Source organism: Dermacentor albipictus, chromosome 9, assembly GCF_038994185.2.
Source record: "Dermacentor albipictus isolate Rhodes 1998 colony chromosome 9, USDA_Dalb.pri_finalv2, whole genome shotgun sequence".
NCBI lineage: Eukaryota > Metazoa > Arthropoda > Arachnida > Ixodida > Ixodidae > Dermacentor > Dermacentor albipictus.
Window position 1 is genome coordinate 105,449,373 of NC_091829.1, and position 18,415 is coordinate 105,467,787.

At 48.5% G+C, this 18,415-nt stretch overlaps 1 protein-coding gene across 3 annotated transcripts in view; it reads left to right on the forward strand.

The window, feature by feature from the left end:
* The first annotated feature begins 1,307 nt into the window (after window positions 1-1,307).
* LOC135907193 (phospholipid-transporting ATPase ABCA3-like) overlaps window positions 1,308-18,415 on the forward strand; it is a 327,820-nt gene continuing 310,712 nt past the window's right edge. For all 3 annotated transcript variants that reach the window (XM_070525205.1, XM_065438877.2, XM_070525204.1), the window contains exon 1: window positions 1,308-1,387. The gene's annotated coding sequence lies outside the window, so the exon portion shown is untranslated. The remainder of the gene's footprint in view (window positions 1,388-18,415) is intronic.

Consider the following 18,415-nt stretch of genomic DNA (forward strand, 5'->3'; position numbering starts at 1 on the left):
TGATTGTTTGTTAGGACTAAATCGAGGGTGCGTTCGCCTCGTGTAGGCTCCTTTAAAATTGAGTTAAATGAAACAAGTTTAATGTTTGAAGGAAGCGAGATACCTCGAGCCGGGTGGGTGTTAATGGCGATAGTCCCATCCATCGGCGAGGGCTTTCCGAAAAGCTACTGAGCAGGTACTTTGCTCCGTCCAAGGTTGTACGATGCCTCAGCCGCCTGAACTATGAGTTTATCCCTGACAGTCCTGCTTCCTCCAGTTGAGGCAGCTTCTTCCAGAAGTCGTCCACATTGTGTGCATGAAGCACTATCGTTCGGTATGAAGTGCCCACACCTCGTCATACACACATTCCTGCTGTTAGGTGAGTGTCGGGACTATGCTCTTTCTGGTGGGAGGCAAATGTCACGTCCAATATGCGACACGTAGAGAAAAACGACAATCTCGCGCATTGCAGAAGAGCAGACGAGGTGCCTGCCTAAACGTTTTTCGGTTTGCCTAACTGAAGCGTCCTGCCCTGTTTTCCTAGTTCCTGCTGCTTGTGAATCGGGACAATATGAACTGAAGTCACGTGTAATGACAAGTTTCTTCTAGAGAGAGAAAAATTATTTACAGAAAAGCAGATAGGTTGGCATGAGCTACAGCTTGCTCTTGCCTGCTATTCTACACTGGCGAAGAGGGACAGGGAAGAAAACAGCTGATGAATAATGGTGATGGTAAACTGTGTTCTTTTTTTATCAAAAAACTAACAAATTATTCTTTTCTATGGGCGCCAGTGGGAAACTAAATACTCACTGTGCTCCCCAGGTGGCCATTACCAACCAAGTTCCTTACCCTTTCTTTAGCTCAGCTTTGCGTTTTCTGACATACAATAATACTATAACTCCATTACGAATATCTGAAAGCGTTATCCACTCTAAACAAGAACTGATGGAATTGCACGAGACTTCATTGTATGTCAATAAATGCTAACATATTTTTTTCCGCGGGATGCTTCAAGCCACGGTACTTCATGCTGGTACGAGAAAGTAGAAAAACGCAGAGTTTGCGTATTGCCTGTAAATTATTTCGCATCGCGAAGTTCTGCGAAGCTTTGTCGAGGAAAGGATGGTAGACTAGCAGTCAGCGTTATTCCCTGCCTTTCTTCACCACCGCTGCAAGAAATGTCTTTCCTTCTTTGACGTCCGCCGCAAGTGGTTAACATTAATTTAAAATAGAAAACGAAGCACAAATCAGAGCTCTATGAGCAAAAATTATTCGATTTTCTTGACTACGAATAAACAATTTTTATTAGCGTCTTGAAAAATTGGCTGCGAGAGTCGAATGATACACCATAAAGAGGACGAAGACGGAGATCCGGTCTGCTTCATCACCGTGTCTTCAGAAAATAGCCGTAAGTTTGCTTATTTCAAGCTTATTGAGCCTGAGCGGCACTTTTTCCGTTAACAAGCGAACCGTCCACAGATTTCTGTAACGTTCGCTTTGTCATGCTGAAGCCGAAGTCTGAGAAGTCTACAAATCCGTGTAGCTTCCCTATTTATCCAACTTCATTGTCAAAGCGAATACCCATTAATTTATGCATAACATTGCGAGCTTCTGATAGCATCTAGCGCATAAATATACTTATTCGATTTTGTAGTTTTCTATTTCAGAATAATGGCATTCCTTTTTTTATGCATTTTGAAGATAATCCCACCAGTAGCACGCCCTTTTTATGGCCTTCGCATTTCATGCAAGGGTTCATGGTAATATGCCCTTTTCCAAAGACGTTCCCGTACGCGCGTTACATGCTGTCGCAATAAATTTAGGACGCGGTTTCAGTGCCGCAAGTGAAATTATATGATATGTTGATGTACCCCTTTTCAAAGCTCGCAAGAAAAATAATTTATTTCACATCGTTATGCTTCACTGCATCGTTTGCGGTAAGTTTTTATTCCCCACTACCCTTAGGCTGTTATGAATAAGACTGCGTTGTGCTTCACTCAGTGTATTATGCAAAGTAGCAGCATATTTGCCTTGTCTTTTACCACCGTACCCTGTCAGAACGGTCTTGCGTTAAGAGCGACGCATGTGGCCGGCCCCGAATGCTCATATTTCCGCGTCTTCTATTGCTTCATTTTTCAAAAAAACTTCTTGTGCGCAAACAAGCAGAGACGAATAAAAGCAGCTAAAGAAGAACGAGTGCTTTCTAATGACTGGTTTTATTGTCGAAGAACCACTTGCTTAAATGCCCACAGATCTTCACGACCTAGTCGGCAGGGCACGCCTATAACGCATATGACAACACTTGTCTGCGGAACAACGCCACCCAGTCAACATTAAAAAATACAGCAAGGCGCTTAAAACAAGCACTTACAATGAAAATACGTTAAAGATATCATGACAGAAACGACTTCTCTTTATCCAACAGTGAAACAGAAAGATGGCTCATGTATTGTTCCTTTTGTTTTGCAATCCATTGAGTTTCCATAATTTCTCTCGGTTTGATTCCTATGCCTAAACAAAATGTCGGGGCTACTAAGACAAGGTGAACAATCATGTTCATGACAATGCATCGCCAAATGCGTACTAGGGCGACTTTTCAGTGTAGACATGATTTCCCTTAGTCTCGTGTTAATGCATCTCGCACTCTGCCCTACGTACACATGACCACTCATCACAGGAATCTGATACACAAGGTTCTTGGCGCAATATTTCAAAACATTGGATTGCAAAACAAAAGAAAAAATGGCTGTGGCTTAGCTAAGGTTAAGCCCAGGATGCGAAGCATACTAGCCTTTATTTTAGTTGTTGAACCACTGTTTAGCCTGGTGAACTGCTGTTGCTTAGCTATATTTGGTTCGGCTAGACGAAGAAACAACTCATGCGTTACTCTGCTTCGCCTTCAAGAGTGGAACGCGACAGCGTTCCCGTCGACCCACCAAGGGGTGTAAGACAATGGGCTACGGCGCAGCGACTATGCGCCCCGCATTGGACGCGGTGAGCGTCGAGCAACGCAGCGTTCGGCGCGGCAACGAAATGTGCGCCTGAGCAAGCGACGCACGAGAACAGCTCGTTTCTAAGGCAACACCGCATTCACTAGAGGCGCTTTTGTACCGCTTTGAAGCATCGTACTCGTGGCTCAGTGGTAGCGTCTCCGTCTCACACTCCGGAGACCCTGGTTCGATTCCCACCCAGCCCATCTTGCAAGAGTTGAGCCAAAGCCACCTAGAAATTTCGTTGTCGCGCCGAACGCTGCGGTGCTCGACGCTCGCCGCATCCGATCAAAGCCACCTAGAAAATGTCTAGCAGAGGCAAGCGCAGCTGCTTATATACCACCGCGACGCCGCGAGTTGGAGCCCCGTTTCTCCTCTGTCGTGACGTCACGGTGTCACGTGGTATGGCATGGGGTCAAAGGTTATTGAAGGCAACACCGCCGCGCCTGAGGAGCTGGGTTGTGCTCTCGTAATATGCTTCGCATAAAATGCATAAGCCATCCTTCTCTTTCATTGCTGGATAAAGAGAATTCGCTTATGTCATCATATCTTTAACGCGTTTTCATCTTAAGTGCTTGTTTTATGCGCCTTGCTGTGTTTTTAATGTTGAATGGGTGATGTTTTTCCGCGGCAATTTATCACAAGTGCTGTTATATGCGCTATATAGGCGTGCTTTAGTAGGCGTATAACCAAAGTGTGACTTGGAATTTTTTGAAGATTTGCATTCGTAGTCCGTGGTTGCTGTAACGTAAAGCTAATCTAAACTGTTTTTTTAGGCAAAATCATTATATGACTCATTAGGCCGAAATCCAGTGGCGTCGGCGGCAGTGTGACCGAGCGTTGGTACCGAAAATGGCCGATGGCGAAAACAGTAAAATCACGTATAATCAGTGCTCCGATAGGCGTCCAATTTTTCCCGCAGTCTCCAGTAAAACAAGGAAAGTGATGACTTTGAAAAGAAAATTTGGTGCGTTTAGGTAGTCTGGGTTCCAATCGAACACTTTCCACTGGGAGCCGAAACGAGCCCGCTTCACCGAGGCGTGTGTGTTAGTACGCGGTATGCTTCTCTTTTGTGGGAAGAGATTGCTTTTCTGGAAGGCGCCTTGTAAAACTGGTAACTTTCACGCGCAGATTGTTTGCGTTTTCCGTGAATGTAATTGCTCGCGAGTAAAGGCTGAGCTGCACCGTTTTTGCGCGTGTTTTAGTGTCCTCCCTTCTTGGCATTTTCACATGTTCTCAGGTTTTTTTCATCTTGTCACCTTCGCCGTTCGTTCGGTTCAGTTTTTTTTTTCATTCTTGCGTTTTTGTAGTCTTTCGTCCCCCTTTTTGGTCAGTCCAGTTGACTTTGTTTTAACCACGCTTTAAAAGTATAGCCGCGCGTTTATTGAGCTAGCAGTGATACGAACACTTCAGGTGAAATTCTGGCGTAGCCGTCGCTGTTGCCGGGAGGTTCCGTATCGGTGAAAGTGTGTGAGAGTGAGCCGGCCAACGCGATTCAATCTCGCGTGCGCGAGTGAGGAACGCAGTTCGGAAGCGTGCCCTCTCCTTTGTCGCGCGAGGCCGGTGGTGAGACGAGGGAGGAGGAGCTTCTTCTCCGGCGGCTGCTACGGTGCCTCGATGTCCTCCTCGTCTGCGGCTCCCTACACAGTGGAGACAAGCAAGGCGTTTGCTACGGCGTTGGCCACGCGAATCGCGGACGCCGTAGTAGACGCCTTGGCGCATGTCGTAGGGACGTGTTGCCGGCGCTCGTGCGTCTTGAAGGTGATCTGCGATGTGGCCGAAGTGCGCACACGCACGGCCCTCATCTTCGAAGCGATCCGCGATATTTGCAGAGTGCGCGTAGTGCCGGTAGCTTCGTATTCGCCGTGCTTTGGACGTTTTGCTCGCGCTGAAGGGAGACGTGCACCAAGGTCAATTCGCTTGCTGCTGCCGCGATTCCTCACTCTAAAATTTTCACAGCGAGTTTCCGTGCTCATCGAGCGAGATGTTTTTATGTTTACCTGTGGGCGCATGACACCGTGTTGCTTAATTCACTTAAAAGTTGGCCGGCTAGTTGGTTTGAATCCATGATAGAATGCGTAAGCACGACTGCATGAGGACGTACAAAGAAGCAGACACACAGAGAGCGCTGTCTATGTGCGTCTCTTTCTTTCTACGTCCTCGTTGAGCCATGCTTACACATTATATCATTGTTAATTTAGTTAGTAAGCGAATGTTTACAAGTTTATAGGGCCGATAAAACTACTATCCTTACTTCGTACAGCTATCTACTAATTTGCTATAGCAATCGGTGCTTCGCATTTGAGGCGGAATTGCGAATTTTTTTCGTTCCCAGACTTAGTGCCTGCACTTTCGTTTCTGTAAAGAGACATGTGCCGTTTTCGTTTATTTTGTCCTTCTCAATTGTTTTACGTAGCTCAGATTGCTGCACCTCTTTAATGCGAGAAACGTTAAGAGCCCCATGTCGCAGAAAATCCCACGTCGGCGTCCGGTGTCCCGCGTGTAACGCCCAGCGTTCGAAGTCGCTTCGACGAAAAGAATTTTGAACAACGATTACCCAACCACTCTTATATCCGGAAAGGTGCTCATACCTTGTCTCTCATCTGTACATAGTTATTCATTGAAATTTTGAGAATGACAGGCGAGAAACAAATGTCATGCAAAAAGATAGAGGACGCTTAAGCTCCACTTTGAAGAGTGGAACGTGGTGGCATTCAAAGACCCCTTACTGCTTTTCATGCGTCCGGCAACTGCAGGTTATGTTACCGTAAAGTAAACCGGAGAACGCTGGCTTCGAACGCTATGCACGAAGGGGAACTTTCTGGTAGAAACTCGACCTCTTGAGCGGATCAATCTCCTGTTATTGTTTCGCACTTTTATTATTTCATTCTGATAAGAGGTAACATGTGCAATTACATTGGTTACATTACATTACATTATAGTACATTACATTAAAATACAAGGTAGGAGCAACATTGGTGGTAGAGAATTGGTTGGGTATGCGTGGTCTAGAATTCAGTTAGAAATTTTTTTTTTGCCGAAGCGATGTCCTACGCCGACGCCAGATTTTCTGCGACACGGGTTCCTTACCGCAACCACGTTAAAAACCAACAGCGCATACATTTTATGTTACAGCTCAGAGTGAAATGTTTAAAGTGCGAAGAAATAACAGCAGATCCGCTCACGGAAGAGAGAGCTTGCCTTTGTGCATAGCGTTATCCGCCAGCGTTTCCAGGTGCATATTACGGTTACATAAGCGGCAGTTGCCAGGAAGCGTAAGAAGCAGTCAGGGATCTTTCAGTTCTATCGCGTTGAAATGGTAAACTTGAGTGTCTCCGAATTTTTACCGTGAAGCTGTACATGGCTAGGTTCTAACCAAAGAGTGGGCGTCGACAGGCTCTGTAGAAAAAAGTGGCGTCGACAAAGAAAACTGTGGGCCAATTCAGAAGATAGCGCAATACCGAGTCGATCCGTGGCGGAGATAGTGTACCCACCAATTATAGTGAATGGAGTAGGATTAAGGGGAATAGGGCTGATTAAGATGGATGAAGTCTGATTAAGCTCGAATAGGGTGTATTATTCTGTATTAATGAGGATTACGGTTGATTAGGCTTGATAATTATGACTAAGGTGGACTAATACGGATGGATGAGGATTAAGGCCGATTCAGGAGGACTAGAGTGGATTAAGGTCGAATAAAGTGGATGAAGCAGGATTTGGGTAGATTAGGGTGGAAGAAGGTGTATTAAGGAGAATTAGGATTCATTAAGCTGGATTAGGGTGCACTAGGGCGGAGGTCGAGTAAGGTGAATTAAGGGGGATTAAGGAGGACTACGGTGAACCAGGACAGAATATGGACAATTAGGGTTGATTAAGGCGGAGTAAGATCAATTAGGTTGGATAAAGGAAGGTTAGGGCGGATTTCAGTTTGTGTATATATATATATATATATATATATATAGGTAGCAGTGGGGCTGTGGCTAGGAGAGAGACAATGACGACGAGAAAGAACAACCTTGTTTCGGTGCTCGGTCGGCTACACTACCTCTCGCTGCTCCAACGTTCTAGTCGCGAACGCTTACTGCTCAAAGTGCTTCGCGACATTTGGTGGCAGGTGCTGGACTTATTGCCAACCTGGAACTCCAAAGCCGGACGATCCCTGTCACATCTCCCATGCCTGAGGAGACTAGCCCTACCACGCCACCCATGGCACAGCCTCCAGTCGTCTGTCCTGGTGCGCCACGCCAACGAGATCCTCCCATATTCAACGGAACTGTGAGGATGACGTAGAGGACTGGCTGTCATCATACAACCGAGTGAGTGCCCACAACAAATGGTCTGAAGCTGACAAGCTTGGCTACGTCCCATTCTACTTTTCCGGGGTCGCCCATCTTTGGTTCCGCAACCATGAGGCTGACTTTTCCACCGGGTCAGCATTCCGAACGGCACTTCAAGAAGTATTCGGTCGCCCTGCTGTGCGTAAACTTCGGGCTGAACAACAGCTTCGCTGTCGTGCCCAACAAAAGGGCGAAACTTTTACGAGCTACATTGAAGATGTAGTTGACATCTGCCGGCGTATAGACCCAGATATGACCGAAGATGGCAAGGTCAAGAACATCTTGAAAGGCATAGAAGGCGACGCCTTCCAAATGCTCTTGGCTAGGAATCCTCAGACGGTCAACGACATCATAACGCTTTGCCAGAGCTATGAGGAGCTGCGCAAACAGCAGCTTTCTACGCGCCGAGCTCTCGCTCCGGACGTCGCACTTTCAGCTCTGAGTGATGGTGTCACTTCTACTCCTTGCAGTTCAGAAATTTTCGACAGAATCAAGCAATTTGTACGAGAAGAAGTGGTGCGCCAACTCTCTCTTCTGCCAGTCGCTCCAGCCTCAGCGCCGCGCTTGTCTCTAGATATCCGTCACCTGATACAAGAACAAGTCGCTAACGCAGTACCACTTCCTCATCAACCGCCTCCTACGCCTGTGCCACTTACGTACGCTGTCGTTGTCGCTAATCCAAGGCCTCCTTCTGCAGGTAATCAATCCAGACTTACCAGCGCCTTTCCCTCACCTCCGCAAGCAGCTGCAACATTTCTGCTGCCCCTCCAAGCAGATACTGGCCGCCACAGCAGCCCGTGCGCCCACCTCGCCAATATTTCCAACAATCTACGCCCGCTGTTCTCAATCTATGGTGCACCCATGACAATCGGGCTATCTGTTATTCGTGTGGCCTACCTGGGCATGTTGCACGTCTTTGCCGCCGGCGTGGATGGTATCTTTCGGATTCTCCGAGGGCACAAAGTAACGGTTTCGACTCTCCGTCCCGTTCTGCTACTGCCGCTCAGCCCTTCGAAGCCTCGTCTCCTCTTTCGCGTCCCTTCAATACCCGTCGGTCTCCGTCTCCGCGTCGGCGTTCTCTGTTGCCGCTTATCCTCGTCCTGAAGCTATCCGAGAGGAAAACTAAGGACCGCAGTTCCGGAGGCAAGAACTGCGATTTCAGCGAACTCCCCAAGACCTCATTTATTTCCTGCGAACGTGCTTGAAGTTTATGCAGAAGACACTGCCGTTCATGCGCTTGTAGACACGGGAGCAGCAATATCAGTGATTTCGGACAAGCTTCGTCTTACCCTTAGAAAAGTTGCGATGACTTATTCAGCCATTTCATTACGTACAGCAAGCGCTGCGCCGATTGAACCCTTAGGGAAGTGTACCGTGCGTGTTGTTATAAGCGGCGCTCTATACAATATTGAGTCCGTTGTTCTGCCTCGCTGCTCCCATGCCATGATTTTAGGATGAGACTTTCTGTCCTCTCATCATGCCGTTATAGATTGTGCCCGTGCTGATCTCGCGCTGTCGCCATTCGGCACCAACGTTTTTGAAGATACTCATGACACTTCCAGTCGTGTGTTCGTCCCCGCCGACACCGAGATTCCTCTATACTCTGCCGCACTTGCACCCGTTTCCTGCGTTGGGGTTTCCGGCTCCACAGTTCTTTTCACGCCGTCTAAGCTTGTCACCCGCCGCCATCCTTTCTTGCTTCCTTTTGCCCTTCTTGCCATTCGACAAGGTTCGAGCGCACTTTATGTATCGAACCTGTTTCCTTGCCCGGCTAGGCTGCTCCACAATGAGTGTGTTGGTTATGCCAAGGAAATCGAACCAAGCTTCCTTTACGATGTACCTGACGACCCGACTTCTCCTCCGGTTGACGCTCTGGCCCTTCAAGTTTTCCTCTCAACATTTGTGACCCAACATTTTACCAGAGTATTGATCCCAACCTCATTCCAGCGCAGCACGCTCAGATCCTCCTTCTTCTAGACCGCTTTCGCACGTCATTCGACCTACTACAATTTCGCTTAGGCCGTACTTCCACTGTTGTCCATCACATCGACACCGGCAACCATGCGCCTTTACGCCACAGGCCGTATCGTGTATCCGCCGCGGAGCGTAGCGTGATCGCTGAGCAAGTTGCAGACATGCTCCAACGTGGTGTCATACAACCTTCTCACAGTCCCTGGGCTTCTCCTGTAGTGCTGGTAAAAAAGAAAGATGGCACAATTTGCTTTTGCGTGGACTACCGGTGACTTAATAAGATCACACGCAAGGACGTTTATCCGCTACCCCGTATTGACGACGCGCTAGACTGCCTCCAAGGCGCTGAATCCTACTCATCCTTAAACTTACGACCCGGGTACTGGCAAGTGCCAGTGGCTGAGTCAGACCGTCCGAAAACTGCTTTCATCACATTTAACGGTTTATTTGAATTCACCATGATGCCATTTGGCCTGTGTAATGCGCCTGCCACATTTGAAAGAATGATGGACAATATCTTTCGCGGCCGGAAATGGCAGATATGCCTGTGTTATCTGGACGACATCGTTATCGTTTCACCGGACTGTCCTTCCCACTTACTTCGACTTGAACGCGTCCTAAAGTGCATCGCCAATGCTGGCCTCCAGCTTAACTTGAAGAAGTGTCACTTCGCTACCCGGCAGGTGGTCATCCTCGGCCATTTCATGTCGAAAGAAGGTGTACTTCCTGATCCGGCGAAACTACAAGCTGTTGCCCAGTTTCCCCGACCAACGACTTTGAAAGAACTACGCAGCTTTATTGCATTAGCGTCATACTTTCTCCGTTTCATCCACAATTTTGCCACTATAATAGCACCTTTAACGCAGCTTCTTCATGGCGGCCACAGCCTTTCAACCTGGTCACCGGATTGCGATGCCGCCTTCACAAAGCTGCGTCGTCTCTTGACGTCACCACCAATCCAGCGCCATTTCGACCCCAGGGCTCCAACTGAAATACACACGGATGCCAGTGGCGTTGGCCTTGGGGCCGTTCTCGCTCAGAGAAAGGCTGGCTTCGATGAGTACGTCGTTGCCTTCGCCAGTCGTGCACTCACTAAACCTGAATCGAACTATTCTGTCACAGAAAAGGAATGCCTGGCCATAATTTGGGCCATAACCAAATTCCGTCCGTATCTTTATGGCCGCCCGTTTGACGTCATAACTGATCACCATTCGCTGTGCTGGCTGTCATCCTTAAAAGAACCGTCCGCTCCTCTTGCTTGAAGGGCCCTTCGATTGCAGGAGTATGACATTCGCGTACTGTATCGTTCTGGCCAAAAACATTCGGATGCGGATGCCTTGTCTCGTTCGCCACTAACAGACGAGGCTAGCTTCCCGAACGCCTCATTGTCTGAGTCTTCCCTTACTGCCACGGACATTCTTCTGGAGCAGAAGAAAGACCCATGGATTGTGTCCACGCTGCGTTTTTTGTCCAGCCCAATGACACCCACTAACAATCGCGCATTACGTTGCCAAGCACATCACTTCTCCATTCGCGACGGGCTCCTGTACCATCGCAACTGCCTCCCGGACGGCCGCAAATGGCTGCTTGTTATCCCGCGACACCTGCGTTCGGATATTTGCGCAGCGTTCCACGACCATCCCCACTGTGCGCATGCAGGGGTACTGAAGACATACGCGTGTCTACGCCTTCGTTACTACTGGCGGGGGATGTATCGATTCATCCATCATCATGTCCGCTCCTGTTTGGTTTGCCAATGCCGTAAAGATCCCCCTCGTCGTTCAACTGCCCCATTGCAGCCTTTGCCTTGCCCAGCACATGCTTTTGATCGAGTAGGCATGGACCTCTGCCAACCACATCAGATGGCAATCGCTGGGTAATCGTGGCCATCGACCATCTTAGGCGCTATGCGGAAACTTCCCCTTTGTCCAGCGCTTCTGCACGTGACGTCGCCTGATTTCTGGATCCTTCGCCACGGAGCTCCCAGGGAATTACTCAGTGACAGAGGCCACGTCTTCCTCTCCGACGTCATCGAGGCTCGCCTCAAAGAATGCCGCATCACTCATTGCACCACTACTGCGTATCATCCGCAGACTAGGGGCATGACCGAGCGCTTTAATCGCACTCTTGGTGATATGCTGGCCATGTACGTTGCATCCGACCAAGCCAAATTGGACCATGTTCTATGTTTTCTGACCTACGCTTACAACAGCACCACGCAGACTACCACGGGATTTTCCCCCTTCTTTCTCCTGTATGGACGCGAACCTTTTTCCACAATGGTACTATCCTTCCGTACCACCCTGACTCCACGGAAACAACTACCCTATCCGAAGCTGCTGCACACGCAGAAGAGTGTCGCAAGCTTTCCCGTATATTTACGTCAGAAGACCAGCAACGCCAGAAGAACCATAGAGAAAGTTCCAATGCTCCTGTACCCTATGCTCCTGGCTCGCTAGTGTGGCTTTGGGTTCCAGCCTATACCAATGGACTGTCACCGAAACTCGCGTCGAAGTACCAAGGCCCATACCGCGTGATCAAACAAACGTCTCCAGTCCACTATATTGTGGAACCCCTCGAGCTTCCTTTGTATCATCGCCGTCGTGGACGTGAAATTGTGCATGCCCAGCGTCTCAAGCCCTACTCTGATCCGCCTGTGCTGTCCTACCCGTAGGTCACCGGGACGGCTTCCTTTTCTGCGGGGGAGATAACTGTACTGTAAGATAGGGAGCAGTGGGGCTGTGGCTAGGAGAGAGACAACGACGACGAGAAAAAACAACCTTGTTACGGTGCTCGGTCGGCTACACTACCTCTCGCTGCTCCAACGTTCTAGTCGCGAACGCTTACTGCTCAAGTGCTCATATATATATATATATATTGAAGCGGTCTGCGCTGGACGCATGAAAGAAGACGAAGGAAGGTGCTAGGGGAGAAGTGAGAAGGAAGAAGTGGGAATAAAAGGGCGGACGCCACCCGTCTCACTTAGATGATGTCATTTCTGTTGCCGTTCTAGTTAGGAACGCTACATTTTGGCGCAGCCGACAGTTTTCGAAGACCAGCGATGTGGGTGACGTTTTTCGTCGACCAGGCGTCATCAGAGTCTGTTGTGTTCACCCGATACCAAGTGCACGGTGAGCCAGCGACGGACCTTCCTCTTGAAGTTAGTTCTACCGCGCTGATCAACGTGGTACTGCAACAAGCTGCAATCAGCCGCCAAGCCCTCGTGCAAACAGGATCGGTGACAGTGAATCTACAACTGCAGACACTGAGCGAACTCGTTCTGGAACCCATTCGACGTGGCACCCTCAAAGAGGAAACGCCTGCCGGGAAGGTGAGCCTAGACTTAAGTGTTATGGAACTGCAAAGGAACATTATACAACAGATCGAAATAATGAGAACTTTCGTCCAAGCGCTTAGTCGAGAGCAGTCAGCACGAAGTATTGTTGAACCAGATGTTTTTGAAGGAAAATCGCAAATTGCACACTACTGCCTGTGTTTTTTCGAGTACGCCTGTGACAAGAATCTGTGGCACTCCGACGACACAAAGATTTTGCATATGCGCCGCTATTTGGGCGGTATAGCCAGAAACTGGTATGGCGTTCAACTCATGGATTATGGAACAACATGTTGGGAACTGTGGAAAAGCAACTTTTTAGGGGCTTTCGAAGGCAACGCAGTAGAAAGATGGGATGCGGCACTGCGGTTCAGTTATACAGGTGGCTCTCTGCTTGAGTACTGTCTTGAGAAGCGTCGCCTGTTGTATTCTGCAGAACCGAAGCTGTCGTCTTCTGCTGTTGTAGCTTTGATAACGCAAGGGCTGTGTATCGAGATCCGTTGTCATGTCCAGCTCAAAGGTACAAGAACGTTTGATGACCTTCTGAACTTTCTACAGACCTCAGTGCCAAGAATTACATCGAGAAGACAGCCAGATGGTAGAACAGAGCAATTGATTCCAATCTAGAGTCGTTGCCGTCAACTGAATGTGAACACAGCTTCATAAACAAATCTCTGGGAAGCGTAAATCATGACTGTGAGGATGGTGAAGAACCAATTACCGCAGTTCACGGCAACCTACTTCCACATAATCTGTCTACCGTGCATCACAAGCCCCAGAAAAAGACCTTCAGTGAGACAGTATATTTGGTGTCGTCAAGCTTATTGTACGCCCCCATTAAGGTAGATGGCATTGAAGTCAAGGCTCTCGTTGACAGTGGAGCTTCGGTATCTATTATCAACAAGACTCGAGTGGATGCCAGTCGTCTGCACGCTGGTAGAACATTGCGTGTCCAAGCCTACGATGGGTCAGTGACCATGCATAGCGAATGGGTAACCCTGGCTATTGAATTTCAAGGAAATGCTATTACCAGTGACGTATTGGCCATTCCCAATGTCACCTACGATTTTCTTTTGTCCCGTCCAGACATGAAAAAACTTAAGATGAACCTCTATTGGGATGACAAGGTAATGGCCGAAGACACGATAAGAACAGAAGACCCTGGTGAAGAACCTAGTGTATCAAGGCTAATTTTTCACCACGAAGACATCAAGACTAAGTACCCAGAGCTTATATGCATAGGAAGCTACCCTCCAGCAATGAAATCCCATGTCGTTCCTTTCGAGCTCGCAGATAAAACAGTGGTTCGTAGAACCCCCTATAATATGTCCAGAGATAAAAAGGTGTGGCTGAAAAAGGAGTTGCAAGAAATGTTAGACGCAGGTATCATCCGGCCTTCTGCATCCCCATTTGCTTCTCCTATCACTATTGCACCTAAAGAAGACGGGACATTCCGCCTCTGCACAGACTACCGGGCTCTCAATCGTCAAACTGAATTGATACCTTATCCAATGCCGAGAATCGACGACATCATTGACGAAACCGGTGGTTGCCATTGGTTTTCACGAATAGATCTCTGCAAGGGCTTTTGGCAGATTCCACTAAGTGAAGAAACGAAGAAGTGCACCGCGTTCATAACCCCATTTGACTTGTTTGAGTACAACCGCCTACCATTTGGTTGGAAAAACTCCCCTGCGTGGTTTCAGAAGATTATGACGGACATTCTGAAACCTTACCTGGGCACATTTTGCAATGTGTACATCGACGACATCATCATCTACTCAAAGACAAAGGACGAACACCGTAGTCATCTTTCAAAAGTTCTTCATGCCCTCAGTCTTGCCCAACTCAAAGTCAACTTCAAGAAAAGTGCGTTCTTTCAAGATACCGTAGTATTTCTTGGCAGGGTGTTTGATGGACAGACTAAAAGCACCAAGCAAGAATCGGTTGAGAGAATCTCCAAGCTGGTAAAGCCTTATGATGTGCACTCCCTGCGCGTTTTTCTTGGCCTTGCAGGACACTTCCGGGCGTTTATCAAAGACTACGCACTGAGAACAAGGTGCCTCACACGTTTAACTCAGAAAGACGTGCCTTTTCATTGGGACGAGAAGTGCGAAGCTGTCTATCGTGAGCTTGTAAAACTAATATCGTCGGACCCCATCTTGCGAATACCGGATTTTTCCTTGCCTTTCGTGCTGAACACGGACGCATCACATTATGCTACCGGTGCAGTTCTATACCAGAAGCCATCCAAACAAGCTGATCAAACCAAACACTACGTCGTGGGGTACTACAGCTATACCCTGAAACCCGCCGAAATCAATTACTGTACCACAGAAAAGGAAGCTCTGGCCGTTTTAAAAGCTGTGCAGTACTTTCGTACTTACCTGGAAGGTGCCAAATTCATACTTTTCACGGACCATCAAGCATTGACTCAACTTCTGAGCATGGCCCAGCCGAGAGGCCGCATTGCTAGATGGGTGAACTATCTGCAACAATTTGATTTCGTAATTTCGCACCGTCCTGGCCCACTCCTCACTGACGCTGACGCACTATCAAGATTACTTGTACAGGAATCAAGCAATAATCCAGATACAATCAATCATATTAAGCTATGGGAAGGTACAGAAGAGCTCCAGTTTATCAATGGAAGGTATCACGTACCACCAACTATGATTCCAAGGATTCTTCATCTATACCATGACACCCCTGAATCGGGTGGACATGATGGCTTCTGGCGCACTTATAAGAAATTGCTCATGAGATTCAGATGGCCGGGCATGAAAAACGACATCAGCAATTACATCCGCACATGCCACCTCTGCCAGGTGAACAAAGTTAAATTCAAGCAATCGACAGACGTTATGACAAACCCTGAATATTCAAGCATCCCGTTCGAAGTAATTCATTTGGACTTCGCGGAGCTCAAAAAGAAGGGGGAAGGAGTCAAGCGAACGCAAGCTTTGTTGCTCTCCATAAATGAGTGCACACGGACGATTGCGGCTAAAGCTGGCAAAGAAGACGCACACAGCGTAATAGACCTCCTCAAAGCTGAGTGTTTTAAACACACAAAGACGCTCGCCTGCGACAACGGGCCGGCTTTTCGGAGTGCCAAATTATCAAAGTGGCCCCAGGAGCACGGCATCATGATAAAGTATTCTTCTCCATACCACCCGGCAGCAAACGGCCTAGCGGAACGTGCCATACGAGACATCAAGCAGTATCTGAAGATGTATCCAGACTTTGCCGGTGGCTGGAAGTGTTGTCTCGAGGCCGCTGTGAAGCATCACAACAGATCATACACCACGAGTTTAGGCTGCAGCCCTCATTTTGTAACTTCAGGTACAGCGCCCATACTTCCTGCAGATCGTGAGCTAGTCTCCTAGAGAACCTCGAACTTGCGGAAGTAAGGAAAACTGTCAAAGAACAGGAGATCTACAAGCGCCGCATGAAGCGAAACTTTGATAAAAGGCACAGTAGCCAGATACCGGACATACAGCCTGGAGACTATGTCCTTGTAATGAAAGGAGCTGTGCCCTCAAATTCAAAATATTGCGGACCATTTCAAGTTATTAAGACTGCATGCCAGCATGGAATATTGAAGAATGTCTGGTACGCCGGAGCCTCGGGCCAAACGGAGTGCGCCGCTATTGGAAACGTATTCAAGTATTACCCCAGGAGGTGTAATTAAAAGAAATCCGGAAGAGTGAAGCGGTCTGCGCTGGACGCATGAAAGAAGACGAAGGAAGGTGCTAGGGGAGAAGTGAGAAGGAAGAAGTGGGAATAAAAGGGCGGACGACCCCCGTCTCACTTAGATGATGTCATTTCTCTTGCCGTTCTAGTTAGGAACGCTACATATATATATATATATATATATATATATATATATATATATATATATATATATATATATATATTCACACAACTACATTTGGCACAACCATAATGCAGCTGGTATGCGCCAGTGGGGACGACGCTGAAGTTGTGCGCGTTTTTAAGTGAAGCGGGGCGGGGAAACGAAGACGAGGTTACTGTTTTCGCTTGGACGATTGATAAAGTGCATTTCTTGGCGGTGCTGCTACGCATAGTCGTCGATCCCACGTCGTTACACTGGTGGAGGTGCTGGGTATTCGTCATGCTTGGCAACCCTTCGCGGATCCGACGATGGAGCCCGGAGTCAAAATCGGGCATAGAAACACCAATTCCCTGGTTTAGTCGTCGCCTGCTAGGTTTAGCGCCTGAGTCCAGTCCCCTGCAAGAAACTTCGAGAAATTGTTTGCCTCCTACATATAACATGCCCACCGCAGCTCCATCTCAAGTAACACTAGAGAATACTGTGGTCCCAGAGAGCTTTCATGGTGATGCCATTGAAGGCGTCCAAGATTGGCTAGACCAGTTCGAGCGTGTCGCCCAGTAAAACCATAAGACCAGCTCGGCGGACATACTCTCGAGTGTCTGTTTCTACTTGGAGGACAATGCTCGTATGTGGTACGTAAACCGGAGAGGAGCTTTGCCACGTGGGACGACTTCCGCGCACAGCTGCTCGATACCTTTTCAAGCATTGGCAGGAGGGAAAACTCGCAGCGTCTCCTTGAAATCCACGTTCAAAAATCTAATCAGAGTGTTACTATGTCCTCGGAAGATATGGCCTGTCTTTTCCGTAGGGAAGACCCAGGCATGTCAGAGGAAAGAAAGCTGCGATACCTCTTGCGAGGAGTGAAGGAGCAACTCTTTGCCGGCCTTGTGAGAAATCCACTGACAACAGTGGCACAGTTCACAAAAGAGGCTACAGCCATTGCACGGGCCCTGCAGCAACGATACCGGCCGCATGAAATGAGCAACTCGGCGGCGAACACTTCCGTACTCGCTGCGAGTAACAACATGCCTCTGCGTGAAGTTGTCCGAGACGTGATGCGAGAAGAGCTTCGGCAGCTCGGCTTTGTCGTTGCGCCTACGGAACCGACGCCAGCGTTATCTTTTGTTGTTATTATGGTCCGGGAAGAAGTCCGGCAAGCTTTTTCAGCGCCAGACTGTGGGAACGTTCCGCAGCGCCTCACTTATGCGGAGGCTGTTCGCCGTCCAGTCAACGCAACTTCAACGCCATTGACACCCATAACTACAACACCACCTACGCCACAAACAGAGCCGACATCGTCACCCTCGTCGACTCTATCAACCCCGCCGATCATGCCAGCACTAGCAATGCCGTATTTTCGACATGCGGACGCCACTCCATGGCTCCATGAAGAGTTAACGCCGAACTATCCGCGTCGGAAAACCGATTTGTGGTGCACCGTCGACCGTCGACCAGTGTGCTACCAATGTGGTGGAGCTGGACACGTCTATAGAGTTTGCCACAAATGGAACAACTATCGCGCCACTCAACATCGAAGCTTTCCTGCCAACTATACTTATTCTCCGTACGATGGTCGACGCGCTTAAAACGACGCTCCTGTGAACAGTAAGCCACAAAATACGACGACGCCCCGACCACGTTCTCTTTCTCCATCTCCTGTGCGCTACAATGCGCCGACTCGTCGCAGTTTTGCCGAAGTCACTAGGGACAGATCCCCTTGCTCTCGACGGGGAAACTAGCCGCAGCGACCTCCGGGGGTGAGGTTGCCAATACTCCAACTTCTCCACAACCCCCGTTATCAAAGAACGACGACGTGAAGGCTATGATGACGAAAAAACGCCCAGTACAACGACAAATACGACGAATACGACAAATACGACGGACACAAGTACGAAAGACGTAACTGACCTCCTCAGCGCCGAGCTCATCGTTCGCATTGATGGCCACG